Raw genomic sequence first — 21,005 nt, forward strand, 5'->3', positions numbered from 1 at the left:
GGTGCTACGCGCAGGACAGCGGATAGTTTGCTCTGATTGGGCATTCCAATGACCTTTAATAATGATTGATACATTTTAATTTTTATTACATTTTGATATAAATAAATAAATTTGTTTATTGCAAAATAAAAACACATACTCTATCCTTTGAAATAACACTTTTTTAGCTTTTTAGCTAGAAAAAACTTTCTTTGTTCATATATTTTAACTTAGAGAATAAAATTTTATTATTCTTAAACATATGCAATTGTTTAAACAATATTTCACAGACAATAATAAAATTAGTTTGATTTTTGTTTAATTAAAATATTAAAATACAACAAAATATAGAGTATAAGAAAATAGTATATTAGATAAAGATTCGAAGAAATTTTGGTGGAAATCAACTTGTGTGAATCGAACACCGCTGTCCTGCGCGTAGCACCAAAAATTAATGTTTATTTAAAAAATTTCCGGACGCCGTGGTAATTAATCGATTTTAATTTTGAAAATTGCAAATGAAAGGTACAGTACACTTCTATAAGCAAAAAAAAATTCAACTTGCTATCTGCTTTATTTTTAGTCCTGCAATATTTAAAAAAAATGGAATTTTTTTTGCGAAAGCTGGATTGCAAAATTTATTTTGCAAAATCTATTAAACCGATCTCAATGAAATGTACAGTGTTGTTTTACTATATCATAAAGTTTTTCTGGGTAAAATATGAAGGTCCTAAGTGTAGCATAAATGGTTGAAAAACGTAAAATGCGAATGCTTGTTTTTGTATGGTTTTTTTCGCAATTATTGCTATTTTGCAACAAGGGTGACTATTTTTTAAAAATTTTACCAATTCTATTTTGTAGGAAATTTAATTATGCAACTTTCATGTCAGTACAACTTTTCTCAGAAATGAATAGTTTTAAAGTTACAATCAAAAAACCAATAAAAAAATCGAATTTTTCCTTCATATTTTGACATTTTGATTATTTAAACAATGTTCCGGACCATTTTGAGTGGGAGGATAACTCAAATATTATTATTTAAGTTATTTTGAAGCAATTTCTGCAAAAAAATTTGAGTCACCTCTCAACGTCCATCTCAAAACAGATGCGCCCTGGACTATAAATGAATAATGGGACCGCATCCTTGAAATAAAACGACGCATTGATATGGCCAGAAGTTCTTTCAATACAGTGAATGTATTGAATCAGTATTATGCAATGGAAACTGGGAATAGAAATTAGAACTAGAGTATTGAAACGTTGCGCATTCTCTGTCCTTTTATATGAAGTTGAAGCCTGGATAATTACGGACGCAACTGAACAAAGACTTGCTAGCTTTGATATGTGGTGTTATCGAAGAATGTAGAAAATATCAAGGACACAATACATAACAAACACGGAAACATTAAGAAAAATTAAGAAATATTCAACACTATGAAGGAAAGAAGAATGAGCTACTTTGGTCACATATTAAGACAAGAGAAACATGAGTTGATGCGATTGGAGGAGATAAAAATCCAGAGTCAATGCTATGGAAATGAGGTTCCTGAGGAAAATAGCAAACAGAAAGAGAACAGACAAAGTACGAAACGAAACAATCAGACAAAACTTAAAACTAGAACCAATCAATTAAAAAATAGTAGAGGGGCAACTAAGATGGTTCGGGCACGTGTGTAGAATGTCGAACGAGAAACTATCAAAACAAGTGTTCGAAACGGGAGTGCATGGGAAAAAAAGAGAGGAAGACCAAGAGCTATGTGGTTAGATGAAATCAGGAAAGAAGTCGAGAAGAAAGGATTGACATTGGAAAGTGCAAGAAACCTAACACATGGACACTACAATGCCAAACTCACCTCCACCAGCCTTACACCTAACGGTGGAAAGGCTTAGAACTGAGTAAGTATGTCTTTTCAAACTGACACACAGTGGTTCCAAATGCCGAAAACGTGGTCATGACGCGAAAAAAAAGTCACTATTTAGGGATTTTCATGTTTACAGTTGTTTTCTCATACTATTGTAGAGTACTAATACGTAGGTATGAGGATCAGACTAGATGTATTCTGGTTCACAGCTCAGTAACAAGTGAGCCATGTCCGAGGTTATTTTGGCCGGCAGGGAAAGTGAAAAAGAACGCGTTTATTGAAAACGGTGTAAAACGTTTTGCAGTTTATCAATTTTATCGCTGTAAAGCAGATTCTTCTTTTTTAAGTATGTAGTAATGTAAGATGTAAGTTAAATCAACATTTATTAACAATAAATGCCTTAAAAATTGTTAATGCATAAATAGTAAAAACATACTTGAAATAATTAAAATTTTGTAAAGATGCATTTAAAAAGTACAAAATTCTGCATAATTCTGCGATTAATGTTTATTAATCTTAAAGTATATAGCAAGGAGATACAGAATAACTTTGGTTTAGCTGCCTATAGCTGCCTATGCATTGCTGGCAGTCGTTTGAATACAAAAGTGGGAAATGACGCATACTACATAATTCTGGCGATTGTTGAGTATGTATGGGCAGTTGTACATAAGTAATAGGTTCTGAATATTGTACTTCATAAATAAAATCTATTGGTAATCCTCAGTTTCAAAAGTCCCTTATAATAAAAAATTTTAAACAAAAATGCGGTTAACATAAAATTTTCGAATTTCTTTCGTCCATATTGGATCCGCCATGTTGTTAAAAAAAAAGTAATGTTAGATTTGTAATTAGGGACCTTAACGTACCAAATTTGACAAAAAATGTTCCTTTTTAAATGCTATTTTCAATTTCTTTCCGCCATGTTGGATCCGCCATTTTGTTTTTCAGAAAAAATAATGTCAGATTCGTAATCAGCGATGCCAAAAACCCTTAAGAACGAAAGTAATTCCGAAATGTATAAACAGTAAGGTTCCTAAGTCCTTTTAAAGGTTCATGACCGCGTTTTCGGCTTTTTTAACCACTGTGTGACATGTGAAAAGATACAGGACTGAAGAGAGTGTTAAAAGATAGCAGACCAAAACATAATAATTTTCTGAGAAGTAAAGAACGAATAGTTTTGCTTATTATATTAACGTGTATACAGGGTGTTTCATTAATAATTGTCCATATAGTAACTGGAGAAACCTTAGCACAAAATACGAAGATTTAACCTAAAACACTTAAATAAAATGTGGTTCCTTACTGAGTTACAGGGTGTTATCTAAAAATTTCAAAACTATTTTTGCTCAGCATTTTAAAACTATTAGACGTATCCTTTTCATACTTGGCAGGAAGTATAGGTACTGTACAAACTACTAAATTGTGTTGAACAAATGTTTCTGGCTATTACCAGAGGCGTACGACAGTGGATGGTAAATGGTTGACCTTTCTCAAATTCTACGCCACTGGAGGAATGACTATTTTAGTGCCACTTTTAGATTCTCCAATATTTTCTACGTAAATAATATACTCTTCATTGGCCATTGGTAACGATAAAGTCTTTAGTTTTCGATATATTTGAAGTTAAATATGAAACGGCACAGTTATTTTGATTAATTTATATGATTCATATGATTAAAATTTACAAATTATTTGTACCCAGTACTTTAAAACCATTTGGCGTATCCTTATCATACTTGGCAGAAAGTGTAGGTACTGTACACTAGTGTACACCCTACTAAATTAAGATAAATAAACGTTTCTAGCTACTACCAGAGGCGTACGACAGGGGATAGTGGCTGGTTGATCCTTCTCAAATTCTACGCCACTGACGAAACTGCTATTTTAGTGTAATTTTTTGATTTTGCAATGCTTTTTATGTAAATAATATACTCTATATTCGTAACGATAAAATGATTAGTTTTCGAGATATTTGAAATTAAAAACGAAGAGACACATTTTTAACTTCAAAGATCTCGAAAACTAATGACTTTATCGTTACGAATGAAGAGTATATTATTTTCATAGAAAGTATTTGAGAATCCAAAAATTGAACTAAAATAGCAATTTCGTCAGTGGTGTAGAATTTGGAAAGGGTCAACCATTCACTTTCCCCCGTCGCGGTCGTATGCCTCTGGTAATATCCAGAAACGTTTGTTTAACATAATTTAGTAGTTTGTACAGTACCTATACTTCCTGCCAAGTATGAAAAGGATACGCTTAATAGTTTTAAAATGCCGAGCAAAAAAAGTTTTTAAATTTTTAGATAAAACACCCTGTAACTCAGTAGTAACTCAGAAGGAACCACATTTTATTTAAGTGTTTTAGGTTAAATCTTCGTATTTTGTGCTAAGGTTTCTCCAGTTACTATATGGACAACTATTAATGAAACACCCTGTATAATAGTGTATATTAACAGAAAAATATCTGACTATCACGATATCCCGAGAAAACTTATTTCTCTGGAATGAAAACCTTTTTCTTTAGTTTACATTGAACAAGAAAAACTTCGACAAAAAACTAGGTACATATTCACTTTTGGACTTGGTGACCAAACTCTTAACAATCAATAAAAGTATTACATAAGTAAAATATTGATTAAAGGTACTACATGAGGTGGACGTCTAATAGAAATATATTATGAAAAGGAATATATTATAATGAAAAGATTAAATTAGTCAAATTATATCGTGACATCCAAAAATAATATTTATCCAGATAGACTGTTTATTTTTTGTAAGTGCACCACATGTTAGCATTCCTGTGAAAAATGTGATTTAAAAATGTAATAGGTAAGTTGGTATGGACGTTTCAAAAGAATATATCAAAGCTATATTGGAAAATTAGCATACAAAACAAGATCGTTTAAGAATATTGGTTAACACAAAACACAGATTTGACAGAATCTATACAATGACTCAAAATTACTAAATTTAGACAAAATTAGGAAGAGATTCCTATATAATAACATAACACTTACAAATTTATTATGTACAACAATCTAAATTACTATTAAGAGATCAAACAAAGTGATTAAAATATAACCTCATATATTGTGAAAAAGTGTAGTCATAAACAGTATTAATTAATAAGGAATAAGGGAAGAAAAGACTGTTCTGTTTGTAATAGCAATAATAAGCATTTACCTGTCGAATATTCATTTGTAACGACACTATCTTTCCATTCATTTGTTACCAATACATTTTACTGTTAGTACATAAAAAAATAAAATAAATTCTCATATCTTTTACATAATATTATAGATTAAATGTTTAAAAACCACAAGAGCGTGGTGTTTATCACGCATTTTTTGGGCAAAGTCAAAGTATGTTGTGTTTTTGAAAATATATTAAAATTAGCTTTAGCTCTGTGTAAAAAGCTTATTGGCAGGAAGCTTATAGGTGTGGAAAAATGACATTTATCGCATTCAAAAACCACTTATAAAACACATGCAATCTTATATAATCCAACTAAATTTTGCCTAAGACAGCCAAAAATATTTGGTTCCTTTAATTTGATTTTAATATCAATATATGTTTAGAAATCCCTTATATTTTGATATTTGAGTTGACTTGCCCTACATTCTATTGCCTTGACACAGATTACCAAATTCAATAAGAGTTAATTTCCTACATACACCCTGACATAGACAAAGATAAAGGTATTCTGATCCTGTAATTTCCATGAAACGTAGATAATAAAAAATATTATCTTAACTTAATATAACAAAAACTTTTTTTGGAATTCACGAAAAGATGAAGTTCACTTATAGTATATCTGTATTTCTTAAAATTTCATTCATTAAAAGTTCCGTAGTGTTGGGAATTTGTTTTTGAATGAAAAAATAAAACTTGCATGTATAGAATTAAATTTAAGTTGGGCGCCAGCATTGGATATCAGAGGTTATACATAAGCGTGGAGGATTCGTATACGTACCGGAGACTTGTAGAGTAGACCGTGATCCGGTAAACGACGGAATGTCAACACCACTGAGTCAGCGTGAAAACTGAAAACGGAGGAAACAGAATTTCGTTCGCCTATGGTCTGACCGAAATATCGACTGAAGATATGTCTGAAGTTTGGCGCAATGCTACTGCGCACTCATCGATACGTATGCCGTATACTACGCGAAAATCGAGACGCAGAGAACGATATGCCAAAAATTTGAAAAGCCAGTAAAAACTTGTTTGAATCGCCAAATGCCAAAAGACGCTTGACGGCCGCGCCAAACACTTCCTGAGACCGTCATTTGTTAGCTAGAAGGCCAGAACTGACTAGAACTAATCAACGGTGATCATGTCGACAAGTGACAGTTTCAAAAACTACCACACTACAACGAGCGATACCGAAAACAAAATATTCATTGGTTGGCGCACTTGAAACTCAAAAATAATCTAACTATAGAGCGATACGAAATTTCAAATAGTAAACAGTCACATTTTTTATGTACGTGTACAGAAATAGACATCAACCGTTTATTTAGACTTATTCAAAAACAGACAAAAAGCATTAATTACTAAATTAATTATACAGGGTGAGTCGTAACTAGTGGAACCGGTGGAACGTATACTAGGGTTAGGATATTTGGACGAATATATACCCAATCTGATCAAATATGCTTTAATAAAATGTTTCCGTGGAAAAACATACAGGGTGTTATAAGTTGATGGTTTGTTTCGTTTTTTTGATAATAATTTCATTGTATATTTACATACTGCTATCAAAATCGACACAAAGGCATAAAGGATACCCCCGTTAGGATATACAGGGTGTTTGGTAAAGAATGAGCCGTAGCTTAACCTTAGATTCCTGAGGTTAAAAAAGGTCGATTTAAGCTAATTTACCTTAGTACGAAAGTTGATAATAACCGAAATACAGGGTGTCAAAGTTAAACTTTTATTTTATTTATTCTTGAATACCTAACAGGCATGGGACAATAACACGAAATTTGGTAAGCGGGGGTTTTTTGGGATGAGAAATTTAAATCGCCACCAAAAATGATGTATTGCCCAGAGGGCGTTACATACGCCTTTCAGCGCTCATTTAATATATTCAATTTTTTTATTACCCACTCTATATACTTTTTGAATCAGAATTTCTATTCTCTTAATATTTTTACTTAAAAAAGGTACACTACATTAATTTCGCTAAACTCAACCGTTTTTTGAGATAAACGCATTTTAAATCTGAGAGGCACCATAATTTTTTGCATAATATCATTGTAGTTACACCCGAAAAATGACTTTACATTTAAACCATGAAAATTTACAAAAATGTATCGAAAATTTCTTCAAATGGAATTTGCGATGCAATGACATAAATATGAGAACTGGCACAATGATCATGGTTTCAAGTTTATTTTTCGGGTCTAACTACAATGATATGCAAAAAATTATGTTGTATTGCAGATTTAAAATGCGTTTATCTCGAAAACTGTTAGTTTAGCGAGATGAATGTAATATACCTTTTTGAAGTAAAAATATTAAGAGAATACAAATTTTAATTTAAAAAGTATGTAAAGTGGGGGATAAAAAAAAATTTAAGTAATACATCATTTTTGGTGGCGAATTTAGATTTCTCACCCCAAAAAGCCCCCGCTTACCAAATTTCGTGTTGTTTTCCCGTGCCTGTCAGGAAATATTAAAAAATAAATAAAATAAAAATTTAACTTTGACACCCTGTATTTCGGTTATTATCAACTTTTGTACTATATTAAGGTAAGTTGGCTTAAATCGACCTATTTTAAGCTCAGGAATCTAAAGTTAAGCTATGACCCATTCTTTACCAAACACCCTGTATGTATAAGTGAGGGCAAAATACCTTCACTTCCAAAATTAAATTTTTTTCATTTTATTCCATTCTATGTGATTAAAAAATGAGACTCAACGTAATTTTAACCCTCCACCCACCTCCAGTAGTCCTATTCCCCAAACCGTCATTTTTTCGTTATTGTTTTTTTTTCGGTGGTTTGCAGTAAATTTAAAAATTTCAAAAAATTTACAGGCATGTTGTTCTGAAGCTATTTCCTTGTGGCATTTTTATGATTAACTATTAAGATGGGAAATAAGCCACAATTAAATTGAAAAAATAAATATTGATTGAAGTTTTAAAGTTATCCAGTATTTTGACAACGAAACCCGATTTGGACTTCGAAACGTTAATAAAATTATTTTTTCAATTTAATTGTGGCTTATTTCCCATCTAAATAGTTAATCATTTACAGGCATAGTTGATGCTTTTATTTATTTTTGTTTTTTCAAGGCGTATAACTTTTTTGAGATTGTTGCAGGTCTTTTTATTTCTTTCTCATTTTTTATTTTGTGTATTTTATCAAAAAATATATTTCTAATTTTTTTCAGACTTTTCCATAAGTTGCGCCACATTCAAAAACCCAAAAAACTGTTTTTTTAGGAGTTTTGAGGAATTTTCCTCATTTTATGGCCTTTAAAATTCATCAAATCAAGGTTTTTAATAGGTTACCACCATATTTTATGGTTACAACCATATTTTTCAAGGTTTTCCAGGGTTTTTGCGAGTTTTTGCGCAGCTTATAGTATTTTTGAAATTGATACAACCTTAATCAATGTGTTTTCAATTCATATTCAACAAATATATGAAAAATAATAGTTCGAGGCCTCAAAGAAGCAAATACAATCAACGTTTGTGCGAGAAACCCGCTTTTCAAGGGTTATTCGGAGGTTTTACGGGATTAACGTTTCTACATCAATAAACAGGATATTTTTTAAAATTTTACAAAATAAAATGAGACGATGTATTTCCCATAATTAGAGGAGCTAGAGATTTTTTAAATATGTATGTGAAAACCCGGTTTTGAAGTGTTTTTGCTAGATTTTTCCATCTTTTATCACCTTTGAGCACCATTTAGCACAGAATTTCAAAAAAAACTGAGTTCCTCTCATGTTATTTTAAAAAATTTTCGAAAACGTGCTGTTTAATGATATAGAAAGCTAAAAAACTTGGGTAAATCCAATAAAAACCCCCCGAGTAAATCTTGAAAACCTGGTTTTTCGCATAAAAAATGGTAGTATCTGGTTCTATGAGGCCTGAAACTATTCTTTTGCATATATCTTTGGAATATGAATCCATTGCTTCAAAAAATATGACTAACCCACAAAAAAAAACTTAAAAACCTTGAAAACATTGTTTTTGAGAGCTTTAAAGATGATTCGCCCAATTTTTGAAAATTCTAAAGAAATCAGTTACTTTAAATTGTATACAACCTTTGATCTATTTTGAAGTCCACAAAATGGGGAAAATCCCCCAAAAACTAGTTTTTCGAGGTTTTGCATGTGGCACACCTCACGGTGTCGCAGAGAACGATATGCCAAAAATTTGAAAAGCCACTAAAAACTTGTTTGAATCGCAAAATGCCACAAGACGCTTGACGGCCGCGCCAAACACTTCCTGAGACCGTCATTTGTTAGCTAGAAGGCCAGAACTGACTAGAACTAATCAACGGTGATCATGTCGACAAGTGACAGTTTCAAAAACTACCACCACACTACAACGCGCGATACCGAAAACAAAATATTCATTGGTTGGCGCACTTGAAACTCAAAAATAATCTAACTATAGAGCGATACGAAATTTCAAATAGTAAACAGTCACATTTTTTATGTACGTGTACACAAATAGACAAAACATCAACCGTTTATTTAGACTTTTTCAAAAACAGACAAAAAGCATTAATTACTAAATTAATTATACAGGGTGAGTCGTAACTAGTGTAACCGGTGGAACGTATACTAGGGTTAGGATATTTGGACGAATATATACCCAATCTGATCAAATATGCTTTAATAAAATGTTTCCGTGGAAAACATACAGGGTGTTATAGTTGATGATTTGTTTCGTTTTTTTGATAATAATTTCGCTGTATATTTACATACTTCTATCAAAATCGGCATAAAGGATACCCCCGTTAGGATAAACAGGGTGTTTGGTAAAGAATGAGCCGTAGCTTAACCTTAGATTCCTAAGGTTAAAATATGTCGATTTAAGCTGAATTACCTTAGTACGAAAGTTAATAATAACCAAAATACAGGGTGTCAAAGTTTTACTTTTATTTTATTTATTCTTGAATATTTCCTAACAAGCATGGGCTAATAACACGAAATTTGGTACACGGGGATTTTTTGGGACGAGAAATCTAAATTCGCCACCAAAAATGATGTATTGCCCAGAGGGCGCTACATACGCCTTTCAGCACTCATTTAATATATTCAATTTTTTTATTACCCACTCTATATACTTTTGAATCAGAATTTCTATTCTCTTAATATTTTTACTTAAAAAAGGTATACTACATTAATTTCGCTAAACTCAACCGTTTTTTGAGATAAACGCATTTTAAATCTGAGGGCACCGTAATTTTTTGCATAATATCATTGTAGTTACACCCGAAAAATAACTTAAAACCATGAAAATTTACAAAAATGTATCGAAAATTTCTTCAAATGGAATTTGCGATGCAATGACATAAATATGAGAACTGGCACAATGATTATGGTTTCAAGTTTATTTTTCGGATCTAACTACAATGATATGCAAAAAATTATGTTGTATTGCAGATTTAAAATGCGTTTATCTCGAAAACTGTTGAGTTTAGCGAGATGAATGTAATATACCTTTTTGAAGTAAAAATATTAAGAGAATACAAATTTTAATTTAAAAAGTATGCAAAGTGAGGGATAAAAAAAATTAAACGTACTAAATGACCGCTGAGACACGTATGTGGCGCCCTCTGAGTAATACATCATTTTTGGTGGCGAATTTAGATTTCTCACCCCAAAAAGCCCCCGCTTACCAAATTTCGTGTTGTTTTCCCGTGCCTGTCAGGAAATATTAAAAAATAAATAAAATAAAAATTTAACTTTGACACCCTGTATTTCGGTTATTATCAACTTTTGTACTATATTAAGGTAAGTTGGCTTAAATCGACCTATTTTAAGCTCAGGAATCTAAAGTTAAGCTATGACCCATTCTTTACCAAACACCCTGTATGTATAAGTGAGGGCAAAATACCTTCACTTCCAAAATTAAATTTTTTTCATTTTATTCCATTCTATGTGATTAAAAAATGAGACTCAACGTAATTTTAACCCTACACCCACCTCCAGTAGTCCTATCCCCCAAACCGTCATTTTTTCGTTATTGTTTTTTTTTCCGGTGCTTTGCAGTGAATTTAAAAATTTCAAAAAATTTACAGGCATGTTGTTCTGAAGCTATTTCCTTGTGGCATTTTTATGATTAACTATTAAGATGGGAAATAAGCCACAATTAAATTGAAAAAATAAATATTGATTGAAGTTTTAAAGTTATCCAGTATTTTGACAACGAAACCCGATTTGGACTTCGAAACGTTAATAAAATTATTTTTTCAATTTAATTGTGGCTTATTTCCCATCTAAATAATTAATCATTTACAGCAGGGGTAGGCAAAAGGCGGCCCGCGGGCCGGATCCGGCCCTTTTGCTTACTTTATCCGGCCCGTTGAAAAATCCCGCAAGCTTTTTTAAGAGCATAGGCGCAATGCTTTTTAAATGCATTAGTTTTTTTAGAATCCTGAGAAAATTATACTGCCGAGGGCCGAAAGTCCCTGAAAACTTCTACAATGCTCATTTTAGTAAGTCGCAGGAGTGAACAAAAAAGAAAAAAATTAGTGTGATTTTTAATTTCAAACATCTCATTCCAAAGAAACTTTTTGTTTATTCTAAGGGACTTTTGGCCCTCGGTAATAATGTAATCTTTCATTATGCGTTTAAATTTTTCAAAAATATTTATTAGTTTACTCACGATTCGAAAAAAAGGAATGCGTTTAAAAAGCATTGGTCAGAAATTTTGCGCCTGCGCTCGTAATCTCTTTTATGCGATCAACAGTATTAGTGTTTGTAGTGTTCATATAAATAATGAATCTCTATCTTCTGCTTTTCTTAAAAGCGTCTGTGTGTTTAACCCGGCCCAGGTGCAAATATTTTTCGGCCAGGGTATTTGTCGTCTACCAGGCTCTTTTTCTTCGATTTTACCCTTCATGATCAGCTGCTGCAACAACTTACAACAACGTACTTATCATTTATTAGTATTTGCCCTTTCTCCTTGCTGTCCTTCTCCCTTTAATGATGGTCAAAGTTCTCTGTTCCTTTTCCATTCTGTGCAACACCATTTTGTTCGTAATGGTCCATGGTATTTTCAAAATTCTCCTAAAAAGCCACATCTCAAAAGCTTCCAGATTTCTCATTAAGTCAGCATTAACAATCCAATAAAGAAGAATATAGTGGACATAACATTTTAATATCATCCCGGTTTTTACAGGGTTCTCCGTCTTCCTGTTCCCAGTTTCCAGCTTCGTCCGTCGTTGCATTCGCCAGGGTGAACGTTCCTTTCCGACATTGTCTTCTGAATGCCACCCAGCCAGGATTGTTTCGGCTTTCCTCTCTTCCTTCTTTCCTTGGCGTTCATTTTAAAATTTGTTTTGTCATCTTGTCGTCGTCCATTTTTTCTATGACCATACTAGATCAGTTGACACCTTTGAATTTCGACTATGATGGTTGACTTGACCTAACATTTTACCATCCGATATCAGATTTGCATATTTAATATTTGGTTGTTCAGCAATTTCCTCATCTTCAAAAAGGCTGCTCTTAAATTTCTGAATTTCATTTTTTATCTGGATCCCTGTTATGGCTTAATATAATGGACCTATTAAAAATTTCGTAATTTTACTGAGAACAAATTGTTCGCATGTACACACAAGTAAGACAATTGATTATTACTATTATTTATTAACAGTCAAATGTGTTTGTCCAAATGCTTCAAAATGATACTTATAGTATTTATGTCAAAAAACTTTCTTGGACGGAGAAAAACCTCCACCAAAAACATTAGCGTGTGCGCAGCGTACATACTGGGTATAGGTCTCCGGCCCGGGAGACATTTTGAAAAGTTCATTTTGGCCCGCGTTTAAAAGTATTTGCCCACCCCTGATTTACAGGCATAGTTGATGCTTTTATTTATTTTTGTTTTTTTTTTTTCGAGGAGTATAACTTTTTTGAGATTGTTGCAGGTCTTTTTATTTCTTTCTCATTTTTTATTTTGTGTATTTTATCAAAAAATATATTTCTGATTTTTTCCAGATTTTTCCCTAAGTTGCGCCACATTCAAAAACCCAAAAAACTGTTTTTTTAGGAGTTTTGGGGAATTTTCCTCATTTTATGGCCTTTAAAATTGATCAAATCAAGGTTTTTAATAGGTTATCACCATATTTTATGGTTACAACCATATTTTCGATCAGATTAGCCAAGCGGACTGAGGCGCACGATTGACAAATCTAGTGGATATGCGGTCGAGACGATCAAGGTTCGTGCCCCAGTCCGGTGAATAGAAAAATAAAAAGGCTGACGTCGTAGTCTAAAATTCTAAAAAGAATCTACGACTTGGTCTGGAATAAGCGGGTGTCTGATCGGCCTATGGAGGAGCGGTACGGCAAGGGATAAGGGCTTGCGGCTCGGTGACACTCCTCCATAGATCCCTACCGGAAGGGCGTTGACGCCTAAAAACGGTGTATATATATACAACCATATTTTTCAAGGTTTTCCAGGGTTTTTGCGAGTTTTTGCGCAGCTTATAGTATTTTTGAAATTGATACAACCTTAATCAATGTGTTTTCAATTCATATTCAACAAATATATGAAAAATAATAGTTCGAGGCCTCAAAGAAGCAAATACAATCAACGTTTGTGCGAGAAACCCGCTTTTCAAGGGTTATTCGGAGGTTTTACGGGATTAACGTTTCTACATCAATAAACAGGATATTTTTTAAAATTTTACAAAATAAAATGAGACGATGTATTTCCCATAATTAGAGGAGCTAGAGATTTTTTAAATATGTATGTGAAAACCCGGTTTTGAAGTGTTTTTGCTAGATTTTTCCATCTTTTATCACCTTTGAGCACCATTTAGCACAGAATTTCAAAGAAAACTGAGTTCCTCTCATGTTATTTTAAAAATTTTTCGAAAACGTGCTGTTTAATGATATAGAAAGCTAAAAAACTTGGGTAAATCCAATAAAAAACCCCCGAGTAAATCTTGAAAACCTGGTTTTTCGCATAAAAAATGGTAGTATCTGGTTGTTTGAGGCCTGAAACTATTCCTTTGCATATTTCTTTGGAATATGAATCCATTGCTTCAAAAATATGACTAACCCACAAAAAAAACTTAAAAACCTTGAAAACATTGTTTTTGAGAGCTTTAAAGATTATTCGCCCAATTTTTGAAAATTCTAAAGAAATCAGTTACTTTAAATTATATACAACCTCTAAAATACCTTATTTGATCTATTTTAAAGTCCACAAAATGGGGAAAATCCCCCAAAAACCAGTTTTTCGAGTTTTGAATGTGGCACACCTCACGGTGTCGCAGAGAACGATATGCCAAAAATTTGAAAAACCACTAAAAACTTGTTTGAATCGCCAAATGCCAAAAGACGCTTGACGGTCGCGCCAAACACTTCCTGAGACCGTCATTTGTTAGCTAGAACTGACTAGAACTGACTAGAACTAATCAACGGTGATCATGTCGACAAGTGACAGTTTCAAAAACTACCACACTACAACGCGCGATACCGAAAACAAAACATTCATTGGTTGGCGGACATGAAACTCAAAAATAATCTAACTATAGAGCGATAAGAAATTTCAAATAAACTTACGTGCATAGAAATCGGCCCACTTAAAAATTTGGTCATTTTTGATGTCTCGTATTTCCTAAACCTGTTGGCCGATTTAAGTGATTTTTTTAATATGTTATAGCCTGATTCTTTAACAATAAAGGTGTAATAATGTTGTTGCTAAACAGGTAAATTTTTATTGTATACCGGGTGTACGAATCAAACTGTGTTTTTTTCTCAAAGTTCGCATCACCCTGTGGAATATTCTAGCATTTATAAAATACTGAAATGAAAACCGAACTATAGCCTCAGGTTTTCTTAACATTCTGTTTTTTTATTCATTCGTTTATGTTGGATAATGAAAAAGTTAGGTACTTTCACAACTAGACATGTTCTTCATCAATACACGGTGTTTTTAAATAAGTGCGACAAACTTTAAGGGGTAATTCTGCATAAAAAAAATAATGACAGTTTGTTTCATAAACTTATGTTTGCAAATGTTTCATTTCCGAGATACGGGATGTTAATTTTTTTCTTACAAACTGATGATTTATTTATTGCTCTAAAACCAGTTGAGATATGCAAATAAAATTTAATAGGTTTCAAGAGATAGTTATTGCGGATTTTTTGACATAAAACTAATAATTTTATATTCACCATTGGCGTGCATACGGATATAAACATTTTAGATCCATCCCGTATGCACACCAATGGTGAATATAAGATTCTTAATTTTATGTCAAAAAATTCACAATAACTACATATCTCTTAAAACCTACCAAATTTCATTTGCCTATCTCAACTGGTTTTAGAGCAATAAATAAATCGTCAGTTTCTAAGAAAAAATTCAACATCCCGTATCTCGGAAATGAAACATTTGCAAACATACGTTTATAAAGCAAACTGTCATTATTTATTCATGCAGAATTACCCCTTAAAGTTTGTCGCACTTATTTAGAAACACCCTGTATTGATGAAGAACATGTCTAGTTTTTAAAGTACCTAACTTTTTTTATTATCCAACATAAACGAATGAATAAGAAAACAGAATGTTAAGAAAACCTGAGGCTATAGTTGGGTTTTAATTTCAGTATTTTATAAATGCTAGAATATTCCACAGGGTGATGCAAACTTTGAGAAAAAAACACAGTTTGATTCGTACACCCGGTATGCAATGAAAATTTACCTGTTTAGCAACAACATTATTACATCGGTATTGTTAAAGAATCAGGCTATAACATGTTAAAAAAATACTTAGATAAATCGGCCAACAGGTTTAGGAAATACGAGACATACAAAATGACCAAATTTTTAAGTGGGACGATTTCTATACACGTAAGTTTAGTAAACAGTCACATTTTTTTATGTGCATGTACAAAAATAGACAAAAAAATCGCCAATTAGACAAAAAGCAATAATTCCTAAATTAATAATACTTACGAGTTAAAACTATTAAACATATCCCAGGATTAGGATCAAGATATTTGGACCAAAATATGCCCAAACTGAACAAATATGGCTTAATAAAATGTTTCCGTGGAAAAAGATACAGGGTGTTATGAGTTGATATTTTTTTTTTTTGGTTTTTTTGCTAATACTTTCATTGAATGTTTACATATTGCTATCAAAACCGGCACAAAAAGGTATAAAGGGTACCTCCGTTAAGACAGGCTAAATAGTAAATACCCTCACTCCCACAATACAATTTTCATTTTTTTACGTTCTATATATTTAAAAAAAATAAGACTCAGCGCAATTTTAGCCCGCAACCCCTCCCCCTAACCCTCCCTCAACCGCTCCCCTATTTCCAGATTAACCCTTAGCATCACATGACATCAACCATATGTGATGCCAGGGGTTAATCTGGAAATATTTTTAACATCCTTTAAAATCGGATAATATAATGTAACCTCAACTGTTTAAAAACAACTCAAGGGATTTTACCCGTATATTTTGGTGGCTTAAAGCATGTAAACCTGTGATAACACTGATGATGGAATATTGATTCCGAAAACGTTTTGTTGTGATATAGCCCTTTTTACGGATTTTAAATATACCTTTTACAAAATAAGGTTATTTTTTGTGATATATGGTATACAGCCAGTTACATGAATTTTTTCCTTGTGATATCTATAATAAAACTTTGATTGTATATATTTTGAAGTCTATAAAATGTGGAAAATCCCCTAAATACAGTTTTTTGTGATTTTGAAGGTGGCGCACCTTACGGAAAAATCTGGAAAAACCTAGAAATATATTTTTTGATAAAATACACAAATAAAAAATAGGCCTGCAGCCATCTTCAAAAGAAAGTTTTTTCAAAAAAAAATATTTTTTGGTTATTTACACTCAACATACGGGTCTATAAAAATAGTCAGTTTTGCAAAAACCTCAACAATGCGTGTGAATTATTGAAATTTTTAAATTGAGTGCAACCCGCCGAGAAAAAAACTAAAAACTGACGAAAAATGATGAATTAAAATGATAAAAAAACATTATCTGCACAGAGAGTAACTATTGGTCGAATTCAATATTCATCTCGTCCCCCTATGCTATCTAAAAACTTGGCTTCGCACAGTGAGGCAGATATAATGGAAAAAATTGACTACTGTTTTTAAACATTAATATTGACTGAAATTTACACTTACCCTCTGATGTGTTGTAATGTGTTGTTTGTCCTGGAAATAAAAAAAATCAATTAGGTAATGTATATTATCGGTTATGAATATCGAACTGGCACCACCATATTAGCTATGGAAAGCTCGCAATAGAAGTGGAAGATCAAGTGAATAGAGCAAACAGAGCTGCAGGTTGTCTGAATGCAACAATATTGAGAAATAAAAATATATGAAAAGAAATGAAAGGCAGAATTTACAAAACAGTCATCAAACCAATAATGACATGCGCGACAGAAACACGAACTGGCAGAGAATGAACAAAAAAATGCTAGAGATAGTAGATATGAGAAACCTGAGAAAAATCGACGGTAAGAAATATAACTAAATATGTACTTAGAAATACAACTAAATGCTATCTACCCTTTCCGGAATGGAATAAACCATCTTTTTTTTGCCCTTGGGAGCTAGCCCATTTAGCCAGCACCGTATCCTAAATTAAAAATTATCTAATCCTAACAAGCACCAAAATTATGACGAACCCAAAAAATATGACCCAGGATGGGAAAAGGAAAAACACTTTTCACACCCAGGGAACGATCAGCGTGACTAACCACTAACCACAGAATAGGTAGACCACGGAGGCAAGGGATATTATAACCAGGAGAAAAACAAAGGTTACTCAAAGCTAATCCTCATCTAAAGTTTTAAGTTACAAGACTTGAGACAATCTAAAAGAATATTAAAAATTGATATTTTATTTAGAGCCAGTAAATTCATGAGATTGTAAGGGAAAAAAGGTTTTCTGCGGCATTAGCTGAGTGTATAGTTTATTTCTATCTATGTTAAACTTGTTACATGCGAAAAAAATGTGATTTAAATCGCTTGGTATATTACACATTTCACATTTATAATCATATTTATAATTTTTAATTCTACTATGAAGGGATTAGTGCTTACAGAATTTGCATCTAGTTGGTTAGAGAAACGTTTTAGGACTGATAAAGAGTCAAACAGTATGTTGAATAAACCATGGTTATAAATTTTAAACTACAGTAAGTAGAGCGTCGATAATCCGAACTAATTGGTACAGGGGTAGTTCGGATTATCAATTTGTTCGGATTATCGAACATATGTTCAAAATACATACAAAGCTCATAAACATAGTACATATGTAAATACGTTTTAGTTAACAAGGAATAAAACACCTGCATAATAAACAAATATATTGTATGTATTTCTGCATAAACAAAACAAAAATCCGCGGTCATATTTCGCCCATATTGTCATATTAAATCCAAAAATTCGGTCCGCGATCATATTTTTTAATTTTATAATTTTTTTGCGTTCGGATTAGCGAACGTTCGGATTACCAGGGTTTGGATTATCGACGCTCTACTGTATATAACTTATAAATTAATGCTTAAAACTGATATTCGTAAGAGAATTCTTAAATTGCGTGCTCTTTATGTGTTTATATCATATCATTTACTTAGTGTGACAAAGGTGATAAAGAATCAAAAGCTGGGCACAGAAAGAAATTAAAATCTAAACATTGGCAGACTAAATCAACAAATTAAGCAGGTAAATACAATTTAAAGTTTAGTAAGTATTTTTAAATAAATATAAATTTTTTAAAATAAATAAAGTATTGGACTGAATTTAAAAATTTAAAGACTAATGTACAGGGAATTGCAAGGTCTTTAAAACAATACCTTATTTGACCCCCATTGCCATTAAAAAATGTTAAGGTGATTCTTATCCTGGCTTGAGTGAAAGTAAAATAATCTAAAATACTGAAAAAATGTGTCCCCGTTTAATCAAAAATTGTCCTGTCACTCGGTTGTTCAAAAATGTTGTCGTAGTTTCTGATAATGCCTGTTTCTTGTTCGTCTAGTAGATATGATATGCTATTAAATTTTGTTTTGTATATTTTTGTTTTATATATCTTGTATATAATCAATTTAAAGTTAATTTACAGTTATATGTGATATGATTCAAGTTGTAATAAATTATACAAATGGCAAATTTTCCTGGCAAAAATACAAATCGCCTTCTATTTTTACTTAAAAATTTTTACCATTTGTTTTTAACTTCTCGGCTTTTGGTTTATATAACTCTATGTCGCATATATATTGGACAATAGTCAAACAATAACAAAAACAAGTAGATGTTTCTAAAAACTTTTCTTAATTTTTTGTAATTTTGAACTGATTCTTAACATAAAACACAATTAATCTCAATAAATATGTTTGTAGACGATTCGTCATACAATTTTATTACTAAACGTTTCTATTATAAACACGAGTGATAATTTTATCGTTAATGATATACAGGGAATTAAAAGTTTGCAATCAAAATTAAAAATTAATTTATAGATCGAAAACATGTATCAACATTTTTTTTTCAAATTTTAAGCCAATATGTTTGAAAAATTATTTAGTATTTACTTAAATATTTTGTTAAAAACAATTACACCCAGGAATAAATGAAAACTGTCAGACGAATAAAGGAGAATTACAATTGGAAGAACTTAACTAAAGATGTCAAAAAATTTATAAAAGCATGTGAAATTTACCAAAAGGTTAAGATTTTGGAATGGTCAAAGAGACCATTTCAAAGAATCAATATGGATATTTTCAAATACCCTACTATAAACTATTCGTGACGAATTAACCATATTCACACAAGCATATCCTTTAGAAGACAAAAAGGCAGTAACAGGAGCAAATCCAGTCCTACTGTTTTTCCAGCATTATGGAACACCCCTAAGTCTACGGCTCCACGGGCGAGAAATTGACGCTAGCAGTAGCCGTAAAACGAACTTAAGGTTCCGCGGAACGGAATAGGAATAGCCGAACTGTACCGACTACAGGACTTGTGCGTAGTCGGTTCAGTTCGGCTATTCCTATTCCGTTCTGTGGAACCTTAAGTTCGTTTTACGGCTACTGCTTGCGTCAATTTCTCGCCCGTGGAGCCGTTCGCTAAGAATGCATTTTGACTGCGGTCGAGAATGATACACTTAAAAATATATGAGAACTATACGACATAAAACAAACATTTTCTAGATTGTAAGTGATCAAGTTTCTGAACCATATGTTAGCACCGGTCTTATAGTCTTATTAGTGTTTTGTAGACAGTCAATTTAATTTTTCTAGGTATTTTTGGGGCCATCTGTCTTCTTAAGCAATAGTAACACTTATTGGCACACTTATTGGTATACTCACAGACAGCCAAGCATCACTGAAGGCACTAATGAGCCCGAAAGTGACGTCAAGGCTGGTATGGGAATGCCGGCAAGAACTGGAAGAACTGGCCGAAAGAAATAGTGTAACTCTATTCTGGGTGCCAGGACACACCGGGATAGACGGTAATGAGAAATCAGATGAGCTGGCAAGGAACGGTTCATCAACTTCATATTTGGGCCCAGAACCTGCTCTAGGAGTACCTAAAACAATAATTAGGGAATGGGTCAAAAACAAACACAAAGAATACTGGGGGAACGTACCTGGTCAGCGACACGGGAGGCCCTTAATAAGGGAACCCTCAAAACGGAGAGCTGAGGAACTAATAAAATTACATAGGAGTCAGCTCCGCATAATTACAGGTCTTCTCACGGGTCACTGTGCCCTGAAAGGACACCTGAATAGAATTGGGCTGTACGAAGGGAACCTTAACTGCAGACTGTGCAATAGGGGAACTGAAACAGCATATCATGTGCTGTACGAGTGTGAGGCTTTGGATCACAAGAGGCAGGCTATTTATGGACAACCAAAATTAAGTCCAGCAGAATATGCCACCCAACCCATGCTAGGGATGTACAAT

At 32.6% G+C, this 21,005-nt stretch overlaps 1 protein-coding gene across 8 annotated transcripts in view; it reads right to left on the bottom strand.

Annotated features, from left to right (window-relative positions):
• The window catches only part of LOC114334549 (endophilin-A), a 410,053-nt gene that overhangs the window by 354,755 nt on the left and 34,293 nt on the right, over window positions 1-21,005 (bottom strand). For 7 of the 8 annotated variants that reach the window (XM_050663601.1, XM_050663600.1, XM_050663599.1 and 4 more), the window contains exon 2: window positions 17,214-17,243. The gene's annotated coding sequence lies outside the window, so the exon portion shown is untranslated. Of the gene's footprint in view, window positions 1-5,816; window positions 6,146-17,213; window positions 17,244-21,005 lie in introns of those variants that run through there. The other variant, XM_050663597.1, reaches the window with a different exon arrangement.

This window comes from Diabrotica virgifera, chromosome 10, assembly GCF_917563875.1.
Source record: "Diabrotica virgifera virgifera chromosome 10, PGI_DIABVI_V3a".
NCBI classification, from domain to species: Eukaryota; Metazoa; Arthropoda; class Insecta; order Coleoptera; family Chrysomelidae; genus Diabrotica; species Diabrotica virgifera.